Below are 19,067 nucleotides of genomic sequence, written 5' to 3' on the forward strand. Positions count from 1 at the left end.
ATGTCCTGTTGGGATTGATACCTTCTGGAGCTACCCATTTCACAACACTGGACCTAAAAGATGCCTTCTTTTGTATTCGGGTGGCCCCCGCCAGTCAACTGCTTTTCGCCTTTCAATGGGAAAACCCAGTAACAAGACGGAAGCTTCAGTATACATGGACCCGCCTGCCACAGGGGTTCAAGAACTCCCCCACCATTTTTGGGACTGCCCTAGGACAAGACCTTAAGACTTTTAAATCTGAGCCTTCCAAGCGAGTTTTACTCCAGTATGTAGATGACCTCCTGATTGCAGCAGTGACCCAGGAAGAGTGTTTCGAGGCTACTAGAGAATTGCTGGAGTTACTCTTGGATGCAGGCTATAAGGTCTCACGCTCGAAGGCCCAACTCTGTCAGTCAGAAGTGAAGTATCTGGGCTTCTGCATTTCCCAGGGAAGTCGGAGACTGGATGTTAGTAGGAAGCAAGCGGTTGCTGCAATTCCCCAACCCAAGTCCAGAAGGGAAGTTAGGGAATTTCTGGGAGCAGCCGGATTCTGCAGAATTTGGATTCCAAATTTTGCACTGATGGCGAAACCCCTTTACCAGGCCACAAAGGGGGTGAAAAGGAACCATTTGAGTGGGGACCTATTGCTCAACAATCCTTCATAGCCATAAAGAAAGCCCTACTCCAAGCCCCTGCGTTAGGCCTTCCTGATGTGGAGAAACCTTTCTCACTGTATGTCCACGAGCGACAGGGGGTTGCTCTGGGTGTGCTGACCCAGATGATGGGATCCTGGCAGAGGCCTGTTGCATACCTGTCTAAACAGCTGGATGGAGTGGCTAAAGGATGGCCAGCCTGCATGAGGGCTATTGCAGCGACAGCCTTACTGGTTCAGGAAGCTGACAAGTTGACATTAGGGCAAGAACTGGTTGTCAAAGTCCCCCACGCAGTTCTCACCCTCATGGAGTACAAGGGCAACCACTGGTTTACAAATAGCCGCATGGTTAAGTACCAAGCCAGCTTATGTGAGAATCCACGGATACACCTGGAAACAGTGGCTACATTCAATCCTGCCACTCTTTTGCCAGCATCTGAGGGACCACCGGATCATGACTGTATCCAAACCATGGATGAAGTGTACTCCAGTCGACCAGATCTTAAAGATGTTCCTTGGAGGGACCCAGATGTAATTTATTTCACAGATGGAAGTAGTTACGTGGAGAACTCCAAGCGATTGGCAGGCTATGCTGTGGTGACAGAGGACAAGGTGATAGAAGCAAGGGCCCTGCCCCAAGGAACTTCAGCCCAGAAAGCAGAACTTGTGGCCCTCATACGAGCTCTGGAGCTAGCAGCAGGACTGGTGACCAACATTTATACTGATTCCAAGTATGCCTTCACAACTCTACACGCTCATGGAGCTTTGTATAAGGAAAAGGGACTCATAAATGCCGCAGGCCAACCTGTTAAGTATGGACCCGAAATACTTCAGTTGCTAGAGGCTGTTTGGGCCCCTAAAAAGGTAGCTGTCATTCACTGCCGGGGACACCAAAGGATAGATACTCCAGTGGCCCGAGGGAATCGCCATGCTGATCGGGTGGCCAAGGAAGCTGCTCGAGGACCCCCAGCAAGTACTGTGACCCCCCTGTTCCAAATTCGACTGCAAGAATGGACGCCTATGTACACCCAAATGGAAGAGAAATGGGCTCAAGAGGAAGGGGCAGTAAGGAGACCTGATGGTTGGTTACATCTCCCTGATACCAGAGTTCTGGTGCCACGCCACCTAGCTTGGCCTGTAGTGTCTCAAGCTCATGACCTGTCACACTTAGGGAAAACAGCACTAGCCCGCCTACTCAGTCGAGTAGTGGTGCTGGAAGGATTGGATAGTCTGGTTGCCACTGCCTCTGCCCGATGTACTCTCTGTGCCCAGAATAATGCTCATCAGGGACCCCGTATTCCACCAGGAGTTCAGTCTAGAGGACTAACACCCTTTGAGTCCCTAGTCATAGACTTCACAGAAATGCCCAGGAGCGGTAGGCTCCGATACCTCTTGGTCATGGTCTGTACTTTTTCTGGGTGGGTGGAAGCATACCCTACAGTCACTGAGAAAGCCACAGAAGTAGCTCGAGCCCTCCTTAGGGATGTCATCCCCAGGTATGGACTGCCCCTTGCCATAGGCTCAGATAATGGTCCCGCCTTTGTTGAAGCCACACTTCAGGCCCTGTCCCGCGCATTGCGCATTACTTGGAAATTGCATTGTGCCTACCGTCCCCAGAGTTCAGGGCAGGTTGAGCGGGCAAACAGAACCTTGAAAAATAGCCTAGCAAAGATTTGTCAGGAAACCCAACTGAAATGGCCACAGGCACTGCCACTAGCCCTCTTCCGCCTCCGATGCACCCCAACTAAAGGAACAGCCCTCTCTCCCTTTGAAATTGTGTATGGGAAGCCCCCAGCCATTTTGCAGGGAATTAAGGGAGACATTGGGACTTTAGGGTCTGCCCAGGTGCAGGACCAGGTAGCCCTCTTGGGCCGGATAATTTCTGAGCTTCAGTCTTATGTGAGAGAAATAAACCCTGTCCCCTTCCAGGCTCAGGTACATTCCTTCCTGCCAGGGGATAGAGTTTGGGTGAAAGACTGGAGGCTCCAGCCTTTGGGGCCCCGATGGAAAGGACCTTTTACTGTTTTGCTTTCTACCCCTACAGCTGTGAAGGTCGCAGGGATAACTCCATGGGTCCATTGGTCTCGAATCAAGTCTGCTGACCAGACTGAGCCCAGTACGGATCAGACGGAGCCTGAACAGTGGAGAGCAGAAAGTGATCCAGCGGAGCCATTGAAGTTGCGCTTGACCCGAACCAAAGAATCTACTAGCTGAAAAGAAGGGTCAACTGCATACTGCAGGAGCTGCTGGACTTTGGCTTCATACTGAGACTCTTTCTTGCCTGATTCTGGCTTTCCTGGAATTTGAGAGCTTGATCCTTGTCAGTTGAGGTTCTATCCCAACTGGTATAAGAACTCAAAGACTGAGAACATTATATTAGAGTAATCTGTGACTAGCACAGACTGTTGGAATATTATTGCTTAATTAGTTTGCTGTATTTGTTTTAGATTAGGAAGAAAGAAAATGTTAGTAGTTTGGGTGTTTTTGTTGTTTTCTACTCCTTGCCTCCTTGTTCCTAATACCCCAACTCGCGCCAACCTTTGGCTACATTCTGTCCAGGAACTAATTAGCCAGGCAAAGATTACTTCCCCTTGTATTGTGTGTTCCCGATTTTCTCCTTATACCACAGATGTCCCAGCTGTTCCTGTCCCTGTGCCGCTTACAGCTCTTATACCTCCCTACTTTTCGAGTTCAGGTCCTTGGAGCCAGGATTATACTTGGTGGTCCTTTTATAATGCTACCTCCCCCTCTGAATCTTCTTTAAGGCCAGTCTTCACGTCTCCCTATCCAGCTTCTGGAGTGTTTTGTTTAACAAGAAACATCTCAACTGTTCTTCCCATTTCCTGTAACTATACCAATGTTCTCCCAGAGAAGGGGGAATCTGTGTGGGTAGTCTCTCCAGGTACTCCTATGTGCCCTACTACCGTACCTGCAGATTATGACCCAGGTGATTATCTGGCTCCTAAGCGTACCACTGAGAGGACTATAGTGTCCCGGCTTATTTTCTACTTTCATAAGTCCCCGGGGTATGAAGAGTTAATAACAAATGAGCAGCCTGTCACAATTGGGGATTGGCACCTATGGTGTGCAAAGTCTCCATTTCGTCTTCGTTCCCCCTGGGATAGGGGCTCGCATTATGGGCATCCTAAGTACCTTGTCCAGCCTGAGCCAACATTTATTGGGAATTTCCCTCACCCTCTCCTTGGTCATTACTGGCTCTGTGATAATGTCCTCCACATGATTCTTCCCCCCACGTATGATTTTTGTGTATTGGTAACCTTGAATTATTTTCCTAAAGTTATTCTTCTTCTCAGGCCACCATCCCCGCACCGCTCTAAGCGAGAGGCCTTGTCCTTACCCTCCTCCGTTGTCACAGAGGATGAGGCGATTGAATTAACCCTCCAGTACATCTACTCTACTTATCCTCTGACTAAAAAGAGACTTGTGGCCCTTTCTGCCACGGCCTGGATTCCAATTGGGGGCCTGGTAGCGGGTATTACTGAACTAGGCATGGCTACCCGGCGACTTCAGTCCCTACTCCATGTTTTAGTTCATGAGCTGAACGTGGTAGTCAATGCATTGCAGGATCAAATTAATGAATTAAGTGTAGTTTCTCGGTATAACCGTATGGGCCTTGACTACCTCTTTGCAGCCCAGGGTGGCCTCTGCACAGTGCTAAATTCTTCAGAGTGCTGTACTATTGTCATAAATAGGACGCATGTAGTTAGGCATGCCATGGATAAAGTCCTACAGTTGGCTAGCCTTAATGTGGAGGATTACCGAGGAGGATTAGACCTTACCTCCTGGTGGTGGTCATTGACCTCATGGATACGTCCCTTGTTCATTTCCCTAATAGTCTTAGTTTTAGCAGGATTGTTGTTTTGTTTCCTAGCCTCATGTGCTTCGGCAGTATGCCGTCGGACCTTAACGAGTAGGGTAATGGTGATTCACAAGCCTATTCCTAGAAGTTATGCCCCAGGAGGAGGTATGGAGTTGGCATCACTATAGTCTCCAGAGTTTGAGTTGTGAGACTTATCTCTGCATAAGCTGATTTTAGTCTCAAAGGGGGGAATGAGGCAGCATGGGCAGAAAAATCATATTTGTTAATTCTAACTTTGGTTCAGTTCTGAAAGTTGAAGAATGCCATCTGGTTTAGATTATTTAGAAGTCTAACTTTTGCTAGACTAAGAGGTTAGAAAGGTCAGTGAGAAATGAAACTCTCTTTGTCCCTTTTTGAGTGATGGACTGTTCATAGGTATTATTTACCACATCTGGAGGCCATTCAATCTCGAGGGGATCACCAAGCAAAGCATACTGTAGTTTTAAAAGGATTAGTCTAATGCTGGTTAGAAGGAGATAGAGTAGAGATAAATAATTCTAGATACCATTATAACTATTTAGATTTTGTCTTATAAGGAATTCTGATTTCTGCTTAATGTAGAATATGTTTTATTCTGTGTAATTAATAAGTTCTATTTCTATGTAGAATATCTTTTCAATTCAGTGTTACTTTTCAAGTAAGATTGCAGTTTAAGAGGTCAACATCTGGTTTGAATTATCTACAGTCCTAGCGAGTTCTGTGAAGGAAGCTAATAGGTGAAAGAGGTCAGGGAAGTCTTGATTAATTATAGTTAAGTGTAGGACTGGTCCTGAAAGTAATAACAAACTATATCTGTATGCCATTAAGTAAGATTGGCCCTTGACCCCTTAATGAATGCCAGAGTCCAGTTAGCAGGTTAAGCTATGACTGGGAATATGAGAATGAATAATAAAATGCAAGAGATAGGTGCCCCATTGTCTAGTGTGAGAGGCCCCAGGTCATAGGTCAGTTTAGGAAATATCTCAAACCTATGTAACTGATATTCTGAATATATGTGTAGAGATGATTGGTTCAAACAGGGTAATCAATCTATTCTTTACCATCTGGTGAGAAAGGGGAGGCTAGAAGGGGTTTAGGAATAGTATATAACTGAGAGCAGAAGCAGTTTACGTCAGAAGAGAGCTGAAGAGGACAGACAGAAGACGCAGGATCCAGAGAGCTGAGAAAGAGAAGAAGAGAGCTAGAGCTGATGTCCTACTTTGTTTGCTGGCAAATAAAGAAGATTTCTCTCTCATTCTGGTGTGTGGTGCTTGATTCCTGAAGTACCACAGATTCTGCTAACAATAGTGGTAATTCCTGCAACAAAAGTCTTTATTCTTCAAAAACCCGACACAGTACTGTATTTCGGCAAAGTGCCTGCGTCAGGGGTCTAGAAATTAGAACATATACAAAAAATATATATATATATACACATATAAGACATGAAAGGATTAAATCATATTAAAAATAGATTATATCCATAAAAGGTAAATATATGTAAAAATTTAAAATAATGTATAAAGTTTATATTAAAATTAGGTGGGATAAATAGATGGTCTAAAAATATCATCCAAATTATATGTCATTACATGCAAAGGTGAAGATAAATAACAGAAAAAAACTGGATATCAAATAAATATAGTACATATAAGGTGGATGAATAGTAACCAAGATGAAGTGATCTTAAACATAACTTTTGAGGAATGAGAGATGATTGGATGAAGTAACATGAAAATAAAATACTGAACAAAAGACATTAATTATTTAGTACAAACCTCTATATGAATTTAAATAAATAAAGTATATAATATCAAAGACATAACAGAGTGCATATTTACCAAGAAGAAGTGATCTTAAAAGTAACATTTGAAAGATGAGAGATTATGAAAATTAGGCACCATTAAGATCAGCTATAAAGAGCGTTCTGCAACTTCCTTTTTCCATGTGGGCAGGACATGTCAAAAGGAAAAGCTCTGGGTCCAGCTGCAGGTGGCCTATATGCATGCCAGAGGCAGGGGAAAATACAGTGTACCTGAATGTAACTCACCTGAACTACTGCAGGAAAGGTGCGAGCTAAAACTAAAACAATAAATAAAATTAAAAAGGAGAGACTAGCCAAGCAACAGGGTCTCTTGGCAAAAATTTACGGTTTAGAGAGGCTGAATAAAGAATATTCCCAGTCAGTATACAAATATTTAACTGTTGCAAGGGCTAATTTTGGTAATACCATGCAACAGACCCAAGTTGAAAAAGCCATGAGCTTGCATTTATTATTTATTAAAACTTTTCTATCCCACAGATTGCAATGTTCTCAGCAGTTTACAATAATATATTGTCAGCAGGCCACCACGTTCAGGCCTTCCTGCAGGTATGAACTCGGCTGACCCTGGAAGGGCCCTTCCCTGGACACAGCACTCCCAGAAGCAGACTCCAAAAATATGCTTAAAACCACTTTATTCCATTAGCAAGGCCAAGACATTTCCTCTTCCAGGCAGTCCTTGGTTACAGCATATATCACTCCTTGTTCCTTCCCCTGCTGGCCACAGTTTAAATCATTCACTGCTTCCCCAGCATGGCCTGATTCCTGGACACAGTTTTAAATCACTTACTACTTCCTCAGAATGGCACGACTTCTGGACACAGTTTAAAATCACTCACTGCTTCCCCAGCATGGCACAACTTCTGGACACAGTTTAAAATCACTCACTGCTTCCCAGCAAGGCACGACTTCTGGACACAGTTTAAATCACTCACTGCTTCCCCAGCATGGCACGACTTCTGGACACAGTTTAAAATCACTCACTGCTTCCCCAGCATGGCACGACTTCTGGACATAGTTTAAATCACTCACTGCTTCCCCAGCATGGCACAACTTCTGGACACAGTTTAAATCAATCACTGCTTCCACAGCATGGCACGACTTCTGGCCACAGCTGAAATCATTCACTGCTTTACAGCACGGCACCCCTCTCCCCCTTGAGTGGAACAGCTGCTTAGCTTTTCCTCCAAGCTTTCCCCAGCCTTGAAAAAGATTTGTTATGAAGCCTTACAACGTCTTCCCTTGTACCTGAGCTACAGCAGCAATCTCCATGGGCTCACTTCCCCAGTCATCTTGGGCTTGGATCTCCTCTCAGATTCTCTTTCTCCACCTCCCATTCCATGTCTCCCTTTATGATCCCCAGCTAGTCCTCTCCCTCCCCCTGATTATTCCTCCTCAGCCAATCCCCCTCCTCTCCCTCGGGATCCTGGGACTTGTAGTTCCCTTGCTGCTCCCCCTTTGCTTGCCCCCAGGGCTTTGCAGGGGTTCTTGGGAACTGTAGTCCTCCTCCCTCCTCCTCCGGCTCTTGGGAAACTTATGCCTCCGTGGGGGCATAGCTTCCCAGCCCCTAGGATCCTGGGACTTGTAGTTGGAATCCCGGGTATAGTATGAAACCTACCCATCTTGCTCCTCTCCCGGATCCCTTCTTCCCTTTCCCTCAGGGGTTCCTCACAATATAGACATTGTTTCATGGTTCAACTTACCAATTTATTACAATTCTTTGAAGGTAGAAACAAAGGAGTGGATAACGATGAACCACCTGCTATAGTGTATTCGGATTTTCAGAATAAGTCCTTCATTAGAGACTCCTTAAGAAGATAAAGAGTCAGGGAATATGGGGGTCATATCCTTTTGTAGTTGCCAATTGGCGAGAAAGGATTGAATGGCCAATTATCCACATGCAAAAGAGTCGCTAGTGGAGTGCCTCAATGGTCCGTACTGGGACCTGTGCTGTTTTACATATTCATATATGATCTGGAGACAGGAGTGACAAATGAAGTGATCAAATCTGTGGATAACACATCATCGTTCAGAGTCGTTAAAATGGCTGAGGATTGTGAGGATTTACAGAGGGATCTTGTGGGACTGACCATTTAAATGACAGATTAAATTTCATGTGAACAAGTGAAACTGATGTACATACAGAAAAAAGTGAAAGTGATGTACAAAAAATAATCCCAACTACGAGTGCAAAATTGCTGGATTTCAAGCAGGGGCGTAGCCAGACAGCCAAATTTGGGTGGGCCTGCGCCCAAAATGGATGGGCACAGAATTCAGTCCCTCCACTCTGCATTCTGCCTCTCCCCCTACCCTCAAACACAAAATGTTAAATACCTGAGCTGATAGGGATCCCCAAACTGCACTAGCTGAAGATTTCCTCCTCCTCAGGCAGCCAATGCTCTTCCAAACAGCAGCTGGCAACACTTGACTTGAGCTGACACTGCTGCCAGTAGTCCATACATGCTCAGTGCTTCCGCATGGGTGAAAACTGAGCATGTGCAGAGGGGCCGATATGTGGTGTCAGCTGCTGTTTGGAAGAGCATTGGCTGCTTGAGGAGGAGGAAATCTTTAGGCTTTGGGGATTCCCACCAGCCACAGAAAGAGTGCCACAATTTTGGGTGGGCCTGAGTCCAAATTGGGTGGGCTGTGGCCCACCTGTAGCTACGCTACTGGTTTCATGTTAAGAGTCACCAATTATGAAAAAAAGATCTTGGAGTCATTGTGCATAATGGACTAGAATCTATATACCACGCCTAAATATCTGGCGCCAAAATGAAATTTACTTAGGCATATTCTATAAAATATACCTTAATTTAGGCGTACTTTATAGAATAAGCCTAAATTTCAGCACGGTTTATAGAATACACCAAGCACCAGTCCACGTGATGAAATTTAGATGCGGCCAATTACGCCAATTAGGCACGGAGTGGCTGTGTTCTTACACATGCATAGATTTTAGATACGCCCCAACTCGCTCATTCCATGCCCATGGCCATATCCGCTTTCCAACTATGCAATTTAGAATTTATATGCACCACGTTACAGAGTACGCTGAAGTACTGTGCATAAATTCTAATTAATGCCAGTTAGTGCTGATAATTGGTTAACACTCAATTATCAGCATTGAATAGTTTGTTAACCAATTAGCCTATGTGCATTGTTATGGAATATGCTTTGATTTCCGCACGGAAACTTCAGCACGATATATAGAATCCTGGGGAATATGCTGAAATGTTCAGCTCAGTGTGTTGCAGCTGTTAAAAAAGCAAATAGAATGGTAAAGATTATCTAAAAGGAAGATGGGAAACAAAACTGAGAATACATGTATGACTGTTTAGGCCCCTGGTGTATCTGCACATTGAGTATTGTGTACAGTTCTGATCTACCCATCTCAAAAATGAGAACGTAATTGCTTTAGTGTTGCCAGAATTCATAAAAAGCATCTTACTTCCTTTTCTGCAAGTTGTAGGGATACACAGGGATAACTTTGATCTGACTCAGCGGATATTGCGGAAGCCTTTTAATCTTATTTTGCCTCATTATTTACAGAGTGCACCATCCTCGCATGAGCAGCTCGATAATCCTTGCACACAGTAATTTCTGATCAATGTGATGCTCTCAGTTTCAATTACTCATACTCTTACACTCAAAGGACAAAGAACGCAGCTATCAGTCAAAATCCTTAATGAAGACAGAACTTTTAGCTAAAATATTACAACTTAGACTGGATCATGCACTGTCACATCTTGTTAAGTAGTCAATCAAAATATTTTGTTAATAGCAAATTCTCAGTCTTGCTAGCAAAGAAAAAAAAACACCCCCAAAACCCTGGCCTGATCTTGGAAATGGATGTAGCTTAGGCCTTTTAACAGGATAACCAGACCTTGTTTGTTTGGTGTCATGTCATGCTTTGGACTTTCTCAAGATGCTTATCAACTACATTTGTTTCTTGTGTACAAGTCTTAATGACCAAGCTGTGGTGAATCAATGTACATGTAACCCTTTTCCCATTAGAAGAACAAGACAAGAACTAAACCTGATTATTCAAGTGACCCTGAATTACCCTAGCAGGGTGATCATGGGAGATATCAATATACACATCGAATCCCCAGATACTACCACAGCTGCCTTTCTGGACACGATAATAGCACTAGGATTCACACAGGTGATCAATTCTCCAACCCACAAAAAGGGTCACATACTAGACTTGGTATTCTACAAAGGGACTGACATCCCAGAATTCTGAGATAGCAGTATTGAAATAACATCCCTATCATGGTCAGACAATTTTCTAATTAAATTTTCCCTAAGTGACCACCTGAAACAAATGGCACCTCCCAGAGTTTGGAAGGAGATCAGTGACAAAAATAAAGCTAACCGTTGAGAATTTCTTAGAGGCCTTGACTATTCACATGTGGATGAAAAGACAACTACAGTGTCAGAACAGGTTGACACTTGGAATACACACTTAGCCAAGACATTAGAGAAAATGGCACCACTAAAACAGGTCTTATGCCCCACTCATAAATGCTCACCTTGGTTTTCTCCAGAACTTCAGATCCTTAAACACGAAGGACAGAAACTAGAAAGGAGATGGCGTAAATCTCGCCTGGATGAAGACAGGTTAAACTGTAGGAAGCAAACAAAAAAGTATCGCCAAACCTTAACAGAAATAAAAAAAATAGTATTTCTCTCAATGCATTGCATAGGCTGCCAATTCAATCAAGTAGCTTAGGTGGGTATCTGGTCCCGCTACTCTCAGAACAACAGCACAGAAGGCAACATCCTCCCAATATTGTCTAGTGAAGGTATGCAACGAAGCCCACAACTCCACCCAACAGATGTCCAACGGTGCAACCAAAGAGGCCTCTGCCCTTAAAGACCCCCGTGCTCAATGGGCCTGCACCACTGGTGGAGGCTGCTCACCTGCCAACAAATACTCCATCACTACCGTCTCCTTAAGCCAACGTTCTATCGAAGTCTTAGAGGCAATCAAGCCCAATTTCTGCTTGTCGAACAGGACAAATAATCTGTCTGATCTCCTGAAGTAATTTGTGACCTTCAGATACCACATGAGCACCCTGCACACATCCAAAAGTTGCAAGGAAGTGAACTGTGAACCCATGGAAGGTCCACCAACTGATTCATGTGAAAGGCAGATACCACTTTTGGTAAGAATGACGGCAATATTTTGAGGGAGGCCCCTGCTTCAGTAAAATGCAGAAATGAGTCCTGGCAGGAAAGAGCCTGCAACTCTTGACACTCGCCACATTGACGAGATCACCACCAGGAACACCATCTTCAAGGTGAGATCCTTCACCAAAGCCTTAAGGAGCGCTTTGAACGGTGCATTCTGCAAGGCTTAAAGAACAAGGTTAACATTCCATACTGGACAAGTGGCCCGAAAGAGGGGGAACAGTCGCCCAACCCCCTTCAAAAAACGCACCACATCTGGATGGGCTGCCAACAATTAATTCTGCAAACAGCCTTGAAAACAAGCAAGCACCACCACCTGTACCTTCAAAGAACCCAAGGCCAAGCCCTTGTGGCTTCCTGCTTGCAGGAATGCCAAAATGAGACCCACTGAAGCTAAAAAAGGGTCTGCGCCTTACTCACTGCACCAACTCTCGAACGACCACCAGACCAGAGTATACGCCATGCTCGTTGACTGCTTCCAGGATTGAAGTTAGACCGTGATGATGGTCTCCGAATAGTCCTTCTTCCTCAGTCAAGCCCTTTCAAGGGCCAAGCCATAAGACCAAAGAGGGAGGGTTCCTCCATGAGAACTGGCCCCCGACACAGAAGCCCCTGCTCCTGACAAAACCGAAGCGGCTCCCCGTCGAGCATACAGGGTCGGCGTACCAAGGTCTGAGCGGCCAGCCTGAGGCCACTAAAATCACCCAGCCCCCGTGGTCCGTCACCTGCCGCAAAACTGTCCGATTATCAGCCACAGCGTAAATGCATACAGAAAGTTCAGCGGCCATACCTGTCCCAGCCCAACAAGCCTGGCTCTCGCTGACAGCTGAAAAACCGAGGCATCTTGGCATTCACCCTTGTAGCCATCAGGTCCAGGAGTGACATCCCCCAAAGCTGCTGGATCAGAAGAAACACCTTTTCGGACAACTCCCACTTCCCTGGATCGAGAGAGTGCCAGCTGAGAAAGTCGGCCTCCACATTCAGTGATCCCGCTATGTATGCCACTGACAAGCAGAGGAGATGCCTCTCTGCTCAAGCCATCAACCAACTCTGCTGCTAGTGCTCTCTTGTTTGTTGATGTATGCCACCGCCATGGCATTGCATGAGAACACTTGCACCAGAAACTCGACCAGTGCCCTGTGTACCGCCCAAAGCTTCAAGCGACTGATTGACCACCAGAACTCCTCTGCGGACCAGGTCCCCTGCGCCAACGGAGGGCCTGACAGGCTGGCATCCATCGTCACCACCAGCCAGTGGAAGATCGGAAAGGGGACCCCTCGTGCCAGATGCCGAGGCATCAACCGCCACAACATGCTCTTCCTGGCCACCGCTGTCAAAGGCAGATGAACCTCGTAGTCCTCGGATACCAGAGACCATTGCTCAAGTTAAGACTGTTGCAATGGACGCATCTATGCTCGTGCCCAGGGCATCACCTCCATGGCAGCCGTCATAGATCCCAGCACCTGAACACAGTCCCGGGCGCTTGGGTGACCACACAGGAGCAGAGACCGAATCTGGCCCACTAACTTCTGCTTTCTGACGTCCATCAGACACACCCGTTCCTACTGCATATCGAACAGTACTCCCAAGTACTCCATCTGCTGAGAGGGAACCAGCCAACTCTTGTTGAAATTGATCACCCAGCCCAGTGACTGAAGAAGGGACACTACCTTGTTCATTACCGTCACTCCGTCTTGGTAGGATGATGCTCTGATCAGCCAGGTCAACCACATACAGGGTGCACCCATATCCCCTGCCTACACAGAAACGCTGCCACCACAACCAGACACTTGGAAAAGGTTCACAGCCAAGACAAATGGCATGGCCCTGAATTGAAAATGGCGGCACAAGACCGCAAAGTGCAGGAACTGCTGATGAGGGGGCCAAATGGGAATATGCAGATACGCCTCCTTGAGACTGAGTGCGGTGAGAAACTCCCCCACCCAAAAAGAGGTGATGACTGACCATAGAGTTTTCATATGAAAGTGAGGGACTCTGAGGCATCAATTCACCCCTTTGAGATCCAATACTGGACGCATCAAGCCCTCCTTCTTTGGTACCACAAAGTTTGTTCTCTTGAAGACGCTTAACAGCGAAATGCAGACTTGCGTTGGGAACAAGACAGCTGTGGATACACACGCCAGCACTTCACATTAGCAGCACAAAGGTTAATTAGCATGGAATCGGTAACACTCTGACAACGAACCCCGACCTCAAGATAAGTGTTTTTTAACTTCATAACTTGGCCTGTTTGGAAATGAGAGTTAACATCTCCTTAGAAAGAGTATAGATTCAGTACAATGGCTCACCAAAGGGTTTGTAGGGAGGGTTCTGGTGCTATGATGTTATAACAAGAAGTGTTACTTCAAAGAACCCCTGCTCGATGGTTAATAAGAGCACTTTGCAATCACTGAGCACCATAAAATATGAAATATAATAATAAATATCAAAACTTACTAAAAACTTAAGACTGGTATATTAAATATATAAAAGTTAAAATTTAATGCCAAGAAGTGTAGAGTGATACACTTGGGGTGTAGAAACTCAAAAGAGAGATACCGGATAGGAGGGGAGAGATTAGTAAGCTCGTCTCAGGAAAGAGACCTTGGGGTGTTGGTGTCCGAGGATCTAAAGGTGAAGAAACAATGTGGCAAGGCGACGGCCGTGGCCAGAAGGATGCTAGGCTGCATAGAGAGGGGTATAACCAGCAGACAAAAAGGAGGTGTTGATACCCCTCTACAAGTCGTTGGTGAGGCCCCACTTGGAGTACTGTGTTCAGTTTTGGAGGCCGTATCTTGCTAAAGATGTAAAAAAAGACTGGAAGCGGTGCAAAGAAAACCTACAAAAATGGTATGGGATTTGCATTGTAAACCGTACGAGGAAAGACTTGCTAACCTGAACAAGTATACCTTGGAGGAAAGGAGAAACAGGGTTGACATAATACAGCTGTTCAAATATTTGAAAGGTATTAATCCACAAACAAACCTTTTCCAGAGACGGGAAGGCGGTAGAACTAGAGGACATGAATTGAGGTTGAAGGGGGGCAGACTTAGGAGTAATGTCAGGAAGTATTTTTTCACAGAGAGGGTGGTGGGTACATGGAATGCCCTCCCACAGGAGGTGGTGGAGATGAAAACGGTAATGGAATTCAAACATGCGTGGGATAAACACAAAGGAATCCTGTTTAGAAGGAATGGATCCATGGAATCTTAGCAGAGATTGGGTGGCAACGCTGGTAATTGGGAAGCAAAACCAGTGCTGAGCAGACTTCTACGATCTACGCCCTGATCATGACTGACTAGATATGGATGGGCTTGAGTGTAAATTTTAAGGGGCTTTAATATTAACTTCAGAACGTTTAGTACAAGAAGAGTGCTGGGCAGATTCTACGGTCTGTGCCCTGAGAATGGCAAGGACAAATCAAACTTGGGTATACATATAAAGTATCACATACCATGTAAAATGAATTTATCTTGTTGGGCAGACTGGATGGACCGTATAGGTCTTTATCTGCTGCCATTTACTATGTTACTATGTAAAATGAATTTTATTTTCTATTTATTGATAGTGGCTTTAAAGGACTGAAACAATTTGAAAAATCGATTCATATGAGTGAATCGAATTGAAAAATGTTTCGCCGAAACAGACAGCACTATTGTATACATCTCTTGCATTTCCCTTAGTTGTCTCTTTTCCAACATCCTCAACACAAATTTTCTTTCTATTCCACCATCCACCAAGTGATCTTGAAGAGCTCTTTTTACTCATCATCTTGAATAGTTTAACATTCTAACCCACTTTCCTCAACAAAATTTACTTTGCAAAGTTCAGCAAAGGTTATTTACCTCCCACCTTTTTTTATTTTTCAATAATTTTACCTTTCACCCCACTAATGCCAGTACTTCAACATATGATCATCAGCAAAAGCACATAGGGACCTAAGATGACTTAACAACCTTTAAACCTGTGTAACAGGTTGCCGAAATGTGTTTTCCTTTACAGTTGCAGCAAAAATATTCTGGGCCCCTGCTCCATAAAGATGCCAATCAAAATTGAATAGGAGGAGCTTTATTCTGAGAAAATGTCCCAATAGCATTGAGGGTTAAGCTTCTGGAGGGACTAGAAAAGCAGCAGTGGCAGCAATGGTGTGTGTGTGTGTTTGGAGGGGGAGGAGGTGGGGGGTCAGGGACAGAGAGAAGGCAGATGCAGGATTGGGGGGAGAAACAGAGAAGGGAGCGTGAGGGAGGGCAGAGGCAGGATGAAAGTGCGGAGAGAGGAAGGACAGAAGCTGGATGAAAGTGATGAGAGAGGGAGGGATGGATGGGAGAAAGGAGGGCAGATGCTGAATGAAAGGGGGAGAGGAGGGCAGACGCTGGATGGAAAGAGGGAGAGGAAGGCAGATGCTGGATGAAAGGGGGAGAGGAGAGCATGCATGGGAATGCAGGTGTTGGTGGCTGAAGCATGCTACCAATGTAAGCAGCATGGAGCTTGGACCTCAGGCAGTGGACCTCTTCAGCTGGTGGGGCTTGGGCATCCCTGCCAGCAGAGGTAGGACTCAATGCTATTGGGGGTGGGGGCTGGGAAACTTGAGAGGAAATGTGTAGCCTAGGGGTACTGTGACCCGAGAAAGTTTGGGAACCACTCTGTTAGAGTGCAAAGGAAAATGAAACTGGAGACCCAGAGCTATTTCTTTTATGAAGCTGTTTGATTTTGTTTGCAACGATGTGTCTTTTGGATTTCATAATTCTTCTTAAAAAGACATACTGGCCTCCAGTGCTTTTCTGCCCTTTTTTCCCTAAATAACTGTGCCTTAAGCCTGCAAGTGGGGGGACCCTTGTGTGCTTTGAAGAAGAAAATAAAGAACACCGAGTACATTTTTGACCATAGATACTGTAACTATTAATGTACCCACATCTGTGGTAACTTTCAGCCCCAACATTTGGGAAGCCCACTACAGGTGCATTAATATAAACCTTGCCCAACACCTACATTTGAATGCAGGGTAGTATCACTGAAATAGTTTATACCAATTCGCTCATCATGTGTTAATGCAAGATATTTATTGGAAGAAATGTTAGTGCAAGGCACCTCATGCCTGGAAGGGCCAGCCTAATCATCAGGCTGACTAGGCCACAGCCTAGGGCAGCAACTTCTGAGGGGTGATGAACTGGCTGCACTCTAGGCAAAACAATAGGTCCTGTCAGCCATACAAAGAATCATCCGTGTTTACTTTCACATGCCAGGAGTATATGCAGTTTTCAAATAGCTAATTTACTCAGGTAAAAGAAAATTGCCTTCTATATAACAATAATGATTACCCCAACATTACCATTCCCAGGGGGCTGCCATGGGTCACACAACTTTAAAGAGGGCTGCCTCTTCTCAACTGGGTGTTATAGAGGGGGCGGGAGGTATTTGAAACTCTAAGCAAATCTTCAGCCTTGCCCACTCCTCCCCCCCCCCCCCCGAGATTTTGATAATGAAACCCAACAATAATGATCACCCCAAACAGTACCCTTCCAAGAACAATCTTGTAAAAAGCATATCTGGACATCATACTGGTAAAAATTAAACATATAGAAGCATATTTTCAAAGCACTTAGCCTTCCAAAGTTCCATAGACTTTGGAAGGCTAAGCGCTTTGAAAATATGTCTCATAGATGAACAGGGCCTGATATTCAAAGGATTCATGATTCTACCTTTGAAAGTTATGCTCCTAAATTGGCATCTTTGAAAATTTACTAGGGGCAAGTGCCTAAATTTATGCTCAAGTTCACTAAACTCCTAAATTTAGAAACATAAAAAGTAGGTAGCAACAAGGCAGAAGAATAATAGATTTATAAGCTCTTCCATGTTTGTGTACAGCACTGCATATGCCTAGTAGTGCTACAGAAATGATTTAAATTAGTACTACTACTACTACTAATAATAGAAAGGGGAAATACAGAGGGATTCCTAAAATGAATCGCATGCAAACAGCTCATATGCAAGTGATGGGGGGGGGGGGGGGGGGGGGGAAGCCAGGTGGTCAGGTGAGCATGCACTGAACAGCCAATCAATAAGAGTGGCTGCTTTGTGCATGCTACAGGCAGACAAGCTTCGAGTAGAAAAGCAATAGAGGTAGCCTTTTTTTTTTTTCCATGCACATTTGTATAGTAATTAGCTCATTATACTAATTTAGCATTCCATTGTCATTAGTTCCTACCGTGACAGGAAAAGAGTTTGGAGAACTCTTTTATGCATGTCTCGCTGTACTCCTTGCTCGCTAAACCGGCTAGAACCAGTGTAAAAACCATGTTGCTGGTTTTGTGCATCTGGGCCTAAATACAGATTTTTAGCACTAGGCTCATAAATTTGGGTACATAAAGAGTTTAACACCAATAGGATGTCCAATTATGCATTTTGTAATATTATTCTGGGAAGGCTGATGTTGGGGTTATCCTTACTGTTCGGTTTAACTATCCATATCTCAAAGGGTCCTAAAAGTTAATTGATATGGGGGGGGGGGGGGGGGGGGGTTACCATATGGCTCCAGAAAAATGAAGACACATTGATCCAGTCTGGGTTTTGCTTCCACTGAAAGCAGGGGCGCAGCCAGACTTCGGCAGGAGGGGGGTCCAGAGCATGAGGTGAGGGGGCACATTTTAGCCCCCCCCTGGTGCCGCCGACTCCCCGCAATTGCCAACTTTGCCCCCCCCCTCCCGTTGCCAACCCGCTGTCGCCTACCTTTGCTGGCGGGGGACCTCAACCCCTGCCAGCCTAGGTCCTCTTCTTCTCACGAAAAGGCTTCCTTCTGTTTCTGACATCAGCTGATCTACAAGGCTTTGTTCTTGTACATGCAGGACGTCAGAAACAGAAGGAAGCCTTTTGCGAGAAGAGGAGGACCTCGGCTGGCGGGGGTTGGGGTCCCCTGCCAGCAAAGGCAGATGACGGCGGGTCATCAGCAGGGGGGTCCAGGGCCAAATCTACAGGGACCCAGCCCCCCCATTGCTATGCCACTGATTGAAAGCAATGGATGTAAAACCCAGATTGGCTCAATCTGTCCTCCTTTTTCTGGAGCCATATGGTAACCCTACTTCGTGCAAGGCTAAAGATTTACCTAGGGTGGCTAATACTCTGATCTCACCCAAATGGGTGAGGTCTTTGGGCTCCTTAATGACCCCTCTCCAACCCAAAAGATGCTGCCCTTCCTGAAATTGAAAGATCCATGGCAGCCCCCTTGGAAGTCATACCTATCCTAGCCTCTTCCCCACTTCCTAAACACCACAGTTGTCATAGCCTCCAGTAGCAAAGCATGGGCCTCGCAGACATCATCGCCAAGCAGGTCTTGCAGACAGCGCCCAATGCCCAGGTACTTTCTTTCCTACCAGATACAGCGCCAAATTCAAAATGGCGCCACGGCATCTCTGCCTTGCGTGAACGTGTTCGGAACGGATGAAAGAATGGGCAGCAGCCTGCTCCATTTTCAATTAGGCGCTACTACTGGCAGGAACGCACCAGCTATCTAGCAGAAGAGCTGGAGAAGGTCAGGTCAGCCAGCAGCCCAGAACGGACCACCAGAG

General features: G+C 45.5%; 1 protein-coding gene across 2 annotated transcripts in view; it reads right to left on the minus strand.

Moving 5' to 3' along the window:
* CDIPT (CDP-diacylglycerol--inositol 3-phosphatidyltransferase) overlaps positions 1-19,067 on the minus strand; it is a 75,096-nt gene that overhangs the window by 55,501 nt on the left and 528 nt on the right. The gene's annotated exons all lie outside the window — the stretch shown is intronic.

Source organism: Microcaecilia unicolor, chromosome 7 (assembly GCF_901765095.1).
Source record: "Microcaecilia unicolor chromosome 7, aMicUni1.1, whole genome shotgun sequence".
Lineage (NCBI taxonomy): Eukaryota > Metazoa > Chordata > Amphibia > Gymnophiona > Siphonopidae > Microcaecilia > Microcaecilia unicolor.